This window comes from Bactrocera tryoni, chromosome 4 (assembly GCF_016617805.1).
Source record: "Bactrocera tryoni isolate S06 chromosome 4, CSIRO_BtryS06_freeze2, whole genome shotgun sequence".
NCBI lineage: Eukaryota > Metazoa > Arthropoda > Insecta > Diptera > Tephritidae > Bactrocera > Bactrocera tryoni.
The window spans coordinates 43587707-43595346 of NC_052502.1; positions in this window are offsets into that span (position 1 = coordinate 43587707).

Sequence of the window (7640 nt, forward strand, 5' to 3'; positions counted from 1 at the left end):
GCCTTACGTGGAAAGGTCTTACCGTTCCTGCTTTGTTGGCAACTGAAGCCGTGAAATTGCGTATGCTCAGAGCTGGAGTCTAGGTTCTCAAGACCTTCCCCTTCATCGAGACGGCCTGTTGGGTCTAATGAATCTGATTTAAAAAAATTTTAAAGAAAAACGTCTCTGGGTACTAAAAAGGCAAATAAACTAGAGTGTTGATTTCAGAAATGTTCGGTTCAGCTATTTTTTCGATATTTATTCCTGATCTCTACAACGGAGTTGAGGCCTTCCTCTTCCACTGCGGGTTCTGCGTCGAATATCTTCAGAGGTTTGTGTTTTCATGTCGGACGACATGTCTCGTAGAGCTCATCATTCCATCGACTGCGGTACTCGCCGTTGCCAATGCGCAAAGAACCATAAATGTTCGGCAAAACTTTCCTCTCGAACACTCCTAAGACCGACTCATCAGATGAGACTTGTGCTTGTATTATTTTCTTCAGCAATGGATAGAAGAAATCCTTGTGTAAAACTTCACTTGATATCGTACAGCTCAGTGAGTCCCTTCCCGTTCTTGACGGAGCTTTTGGTGTTGCTCAGTGTCAACTTTCACAACCGTATTAGCTTTTCGGGGTGCCAAGTTCAGTCAGTTCAGCAGTTTCCTTTCGTTTAGTCGCTCCTTCAGAGTTCGACCTTAGATTTGAAGGCAGATATTATATCCGGGTGAAGTGTAGGGGTAAACTGAGCACAAATACTTGATGATTAGACATTTTAATAACCTTGCTGCATATTTTTCTATAAAATAAATTGATCAAATTTGATGCGGACTGGTCCATTTATACTGTGTTGGTGTTTCGCAAATTCTAGTCAGCGAGGCGAAAAGTTGGTATACATTTTATCGCCGGTCAATTCTTTTTATGTGTTCGTGTTGACGAAGGTATAACTCTTCTACGTCATTGCGAGATGCGATGCGCGACCCTGATTTATCTAGCTCCAATACCTTCAGTTCAATGAGTTTTGATGAAGTATAATTTAAGACCATGAGCAGGTGCTTATATACATACTTTCTTAAGGTACATTTCGCCTGTCATAGTGTCAGTGGGTCTGAAGACCACTACGCACTCATTGAGTCCTTTAAAGTAATTGATGGCTATTTCGAAGCCCTTTAATCGAAGGTATGAATCACATTTTCTATAAATTCAGGAAATGATCTGAAATTATTCGATGTTTTGGTTCAAGAACTGGTTTTAAGATATTTCCTTGCAGTTAAGAATAGCTAATATTTCCAGCCTCTGATTATCTGACTAAATTCGTTACAATACGCCAGATACCCAAAAGAATAATAATAACAAATAGGCCTGTTGATTAACCCGTTCCCATGACAGTTGGAAGGAACCTGAAATAATATCTGCTCGAATTTTTTTCCTGCTACAACAAAAACAATATCAACCAACGAGTTAGATATTGAAATATAGTATATAGCAAGATACTCTTCGACAAAAGTTTAGGGTCGTGTGGGATCTTATTATCTGAAATGAACATATAATTTATAGGTCTTCAGAAAATTGTATATATTTAAGCATTAAAAAAAGTAAAAAAAAACTATATATTATTAGAAAACAGAATTAGTGGTTCTCTACAATAACCTTTCCCAAATTCCTGAAAGTTTGCTCTAAAATGAGCACCCTAGTACATTATGTTTTCCTACACTCTATACTATACAGCACATACATATGTCGATGATATGAAGGCATGTGGATTATTTTTATCTCACTTGTACTGCTTATTCGCAAATCACTACAAATTTATGTAAGTGAGTCTGCAGAGCTTTTTCTATTGACACAATTACTCTTCTTGTCTATGACCTTTTGCAATTTTCGCGGCATGCATGCACACATCACTCACTCACTTATTTATGTATATAGGTATGTATATATGTGTACTTATAAGTAGATGTACTTCTTTATTTATACTTGGGTCCGTATGTCTATGGTTAATTTTATTGCCCACGTTATTCTTAGAATCTTCAGTTTCGTGATTTGGTTTGATTGTGTGAATCTCTCAGTTATATGCTTAAAATAGCACGTTAAATTAATGACAGTTATAGTGTTTACAATTTATGTATATTTTTTAAAATGCGTGTTTTGATATTCGTGGGAAGCGAGTTCTTAACAGCAGTCGAAATATGAAGAAATATAGGAGGCTTTTATAGAATTCCAGTAAAAAATTTCACATATTCGGAGAAGACAAATTTAGAAAAGATTTGGAAAGGTTAACCACGTGCTAAAGGATCAATGTGTTGAGCTTACCAGACAGGAGTGTAGAGAACGGCTGAATAGTCTAGCGGAAAGTAACAAAGTGCAACTCATCTGGGTGTTCAGTCACAAAAGAATAGTCGGGAATGAACTGAGCTCGTCCGCTCTGCAGCGTCCACTAACGTGGTAGGACTTGAACACTTCAACGAGGTGGGTCCTCTTATCCTAAAGGAGCTGTTCTGTAAGGACTCCTTCTTCATCTTCTCAAAGAGAGGTATTGGCAACCACTCCTAGGCATGAGCTATCTCAAGTTTATAACCTCAGCGGGTTTAAATATGTAATAAAGCTTCTACAATAGACCTAAATTAGCGGTGCAGGCCTTCACTATATATCTTGACCAGACTTAGCCATATCCGTCAGTCCGTATGTTCACCAATTAGTTTCTTAGTTTGTGAGATTTTGTTTACAAATCGTTAAACTTTATTACGGAAATTCAAGTTTCGTAAAGAATGTGTTTCGCGTGCTTCGCTCAACTTATGGTCAAAATAATCTGCCTACTAAGCATACTATTCGCAACACCAACATCCAACTTGAGACCCAGCATTCATTATTTGATAATATTGGAGCGAATAGACCAAGTCCAGCACGCTGTGAAGAAAATATAGCAGCTAAGAGTGTATACGAAGACCATGGCTAGTCATTTCGGCGTCGTTCGCAGCAGCTGAACGAGATTTAAAATTGAAAGCGTACAAAATACAGCTTGCACAAGAACTATGGGCTCTTGAAAAGCTCCAAGAAGATCCGACGTTTTTAGCTCAAATTTTGTTCAGCGATTAAGCCCATTTCAGGCTTACTGTGTATGTAAATAAACAAACTTGTCGCCTTTGGGACGAAGAGCAATTTGAAGAAATTCAAGAGCTACCATGTCATCCAGAAAAAACAATGGTTTGGTGTGGTTTATGTGCCGGTGGAATCATCGGTTCATATTTCTTCAAAAATGATGTCAGTGAGATGATAACCGTCAAGGGCGACCTTAACTACGCCATGATAACAGACTAATTGATGCCTGAATTTGAAGCTCGTGATCTCGGCGTCATTTGGTTTCAACAAGACAGCGTCTGCGAGCGGTAATATAGCTTCTGTGCAGTCGAAGATATCGTAGGTTTTTTTTTATTTTTTAGGGGATCTTAAGTTTCCGTAATTCCGTTAGATCTAAGTATAAATTATAATTTATTTATTTAGCTGGACTTTGATTTCTAGTTCATTTAATTTTTTAATAAAATACTTTTAATAATTAATCGGTTAGATTTATTTAAGTAAGAAAAATTCAAAAGATTCCACAAACAGAGTTGGAAATGTTACGTTTTTATCACAAGTAGCCATTATCGCTCATCCAGTCTCTATTTATATATAATATAAACTCTCTTTCTTGAAGTCGGTTTGAGCATAAAAAATAATGAGTTACTACTTCATCTCTTTCGGAAAACATACATACAAATGTATAGCCATGAATATTTCGGTGAAAGCTTCAGTTTTCAACAATCTCCACTCTTTTCTCTTTGCTCTTATTCTGTATCACTGTCACGTATATGTACATATTTTTATATACTTATATATATGGAATATTTGTTATTATGTATTTAGCTATTTGTATATACAAGTGTTTTAAAATAATTCAGTTTCTCCCACGCATGTTTTCGCTCTTCTATTTTGCCTTTATTCGCTACAACAAAATGGGAATTTTCATTCACTTCATTGTGCGGTTTATCCTGACACGCACACACTCACACATACATTCATATGACCAAGGGCGTACACTGGCGCTACCTATATGCTATCCATTGCAATATAAGAGTATATATACATATATATGTATATATACATATATTGACATCGGATTTCAGCACACCACCTCGCGGATGCAAGGAGAGTGGCGTAAAAGTGTATCCACAGATGGGTGGGTATCCATCCATCCATCTGTTTCGTCTAACTTTTGTGGATTGCTGTTAGTCAAGGGTTGAGTGCTGGTTAATGTCGAATTGGGGTTTGTCGTGCGTTCAAAGGTTTTGAATGGTTCACAGAAGAATTTAAATATTTATTTTTGAAAGTTTTTTCCAATAATTTTGACATAAATATTTATTATATAAAGTATATATATTTCTAAGATACGTCTGAAAATCATGAGATCATGAATAATCACAATCAGGAGTAAAAACATTTTTCGAAAACCCGAAATCGAACTGATCATAATTGACCGGGACTCTCGATTTAAACTACGCGTACAAACCGATTAAGTTTCTTTCAGTGTTTTTCCTATGTTGGTACAACATTTTGAGCGAAGTTTGGTCTCCATATGTCTGGTAGTGTCTGTTTGGCAGCTGCTTGTTTGCGACATGAAGAGCTAGTTTGGCGATTTTTATCATCAAGCGAACATTTACGGATATAACCAAGTCGCTTAAAATTGCGCGTTTCCAACAAGACGATGGATACGAAATCAAAGAAACTATTGCAGAAGTGGTTTGCGGAGTCCACTTTATCAAGAACACAAGTATTTGAGTAGGAAAAAGCATTAAGTGAAGGTCGAAAGCTTTCATTATGCGAGTCTGTCATCACAACCTCTTTTAATGGCGATAATTTCGAAAAAGTTCGAAATACAATGCTTGAAAATTGTCACGTTGGCATCGAAGAAGTAGCAGAGGATCTCTCCACCTTTTGGTTAAAGGTTTGGGTATGAAAGTCACACTAAAAGACCTGAATTTTTTGCGAAAACGATGTCGAGCAGAAGTCGCAAAAGAGATGCTTGACAAGCTGAGGACCTTATATTACTGCTGAAAAGATGTGAGTTTATGCTGATAAGATGTGGGTTCATGAATATGACGTCTAAACTATCCAACAATCTAGCGTACTGCGTTCAAAAAAATAGCCGAAACCGAAATAAAAAATTGCTGAAGACACTGAAGGCCATCTCAGTCGAGGCTTATAATAAGTGTATTGAAAATTTGTTTGTATTTTGAAGGCGATAAGAAAAGTGTGTTTGAAAATACTCGAAAACGTAATCCATAATTTCAATATGCTTTGGGCATCAGTCACTTGATCATCTCGGGGGGTTCTATAAGAGTATGCTCCGGTCTTGAAACCTTTTGCTACATAGTTGCCGCATCCGATTGTTCCCTTATACCATGTTGCTCATGAGTGCTCTCAGAGAGCAGAGATGGAAGTCGAGCCAAAAATCGTTCGGCTGTTTGTTGTGATTGCAGCTTCTCGACGTCGAACCTTCCTTGTGTTTGTTGACCCTCGTTTTTGTCGCACAGAGGCGGGTGCGTATCTTCGCAACAACAAGACATTCGTCTGACTCTAAGCTACTAGAGATAACCATATTTCGGGTGTCGGCGAAGTCGATCAACTCATTTGGGAATATTTCATCCTGTAGGCTGAATTTACCAACCGTTATGCCAAAGATACCCACTCTGGCGTTAAAGCCGTCAAGCACGATTTTGACTTCGTGGCGGGGGCAGCTCTCATAGATGCGCTCCAAGCGCTCATAGAAGACATTTTTGGTCACATCATACTTCTCTTTTGTCGGAAAGTGCTTTGATGCGAAATGTGGCTAGACGTTTATCCACCGGGATTAACGCCAAGACTCGGCGACGGAGTCTCTCCTCCACCGCGAATCCCACACCGAATTTGCGCTCTTTTATATGATTACTGTAGTAAATGCCAAAAGGGCCTACTCGCCTCAGTCTTTTTCCTGTCCATCCCACTTCTCGGACGGCAATGATATGTGCCTTTACTCTTTCGTAGACATCAACCAGCTAGGCAGCGGCACCTTCCCAATTTAGCAGCCCAACATTCTAGGTGCATGCCCTAAAATCGTATTGCTTAATACGTTGGCAGTAGGCGTCAACAAAAGGGGGTCTCTCTTTCGAGGCTGTTGTGTGCTGCTTGAGCCATACATACGTAAAATAATCGTTCCTCGCCACTTCCAATCAAATGGTGTTCAGAGAACTTTCCGCACTTGCGTCAACTTCTACACATGACTCTCTCCTCCAGCACATCTGTTCTTTGGCACATTATTTTTCTCGCACTTTACTTTACTATTTTGAATTAAAAAACACAGTTAGTTAAAATATCATATGCACGTTTATTCATCTCAAATTTCAAATATTAATTTATTTGTAGACTTTTAACAGTTTATCTTAGTGTCTGGTCTAAAAATTAGGTATTTTTGTTTTGCCATTTCCAAAACTGTCTGCCTAACCGTATGTAACTACTTCACTTCTCACATAATTCCCAACTAACTGTACGCTTACACTAATTACACGCTAACAGCAAATTTTGATTTTTGGGTTGCCACCTAGGATATGAGTTATATGTTTAAAAAAAGTGTTCAATTTTTGTTCCAATTGGTTATATGCTCTAAGCTAGGGACCGTTATGAAAAGAAACATATTATAAATTTTTCTATGATTTTTGCATGTTTGCTGTTAAATTATTCGGACCTTGAACTTATTTTTACCGTTATTTTCCTTCATACCTATTTTCATATTGAATAAATATTATTGTTGTTTAAAATAAGGCCGATTTTTTTCATACCATATTGAATCTGCATCAGTGTTCTTAGTTTGTTTCGATTCAATTTCAGACTTTTCGTTCTAGATTGGCCAATATTTGCAGATTTGCATTTTTCTAAGGGGTTATATACAGTTAGCATTTTTAAAAAATGGTTTTTTCAACTTTATTTTCTAAAGCACATATATTTGAGAATATAAACAGAAAATTTCATATCGTTCAGGCGAACATTTTCGAAGTTACACGCAAATTTGAAAAGGCGTTTCAGAGTGCTTGAAAGCCCAAAATCGATTTTCTCAAAATGGTGTTTTCAAAGTCAGTGACCAATATTACTCGAAAACGGCTTAACCGATTGGTCTTAAATTTTAACATGAGATTTTTGAGTGATCTTTTAGTAATTATTCGAGTATTTTTTCTCACCCTTTAAATACTTTTTTATAAACAATTTAAGGAAGAAATTTTGATCCAAAATCGATTGTTTTTCTGAGAAACCGCCATTTTGTCGAAAAATTTTATTTTGCTTGGTTCTTCGACAAAATCTAGTAAATTTAACATTACTTTAACGAAATCTGTTTAGTTTTTTTAATTTCAGAGAATCCAGTGGTCACCGCTAAACGTCTTTTTTGAGAGAAGCTCCCTGAGATCAGCTGTAGGTCCTTTCCAAATAAATATTTTTACTAAACTAAGTCTTAAAATACAGGCCTACAATACAATAGGCCTTCTAACTGTATGTAACCCCTAAGGTAACATATCGAGACTCTTGCAAAGAAAGTAAAAATTCTTAAGACATTATTGTTAATAAATTTGAAATATGGAAATTTGAAAAATCAAAATCATT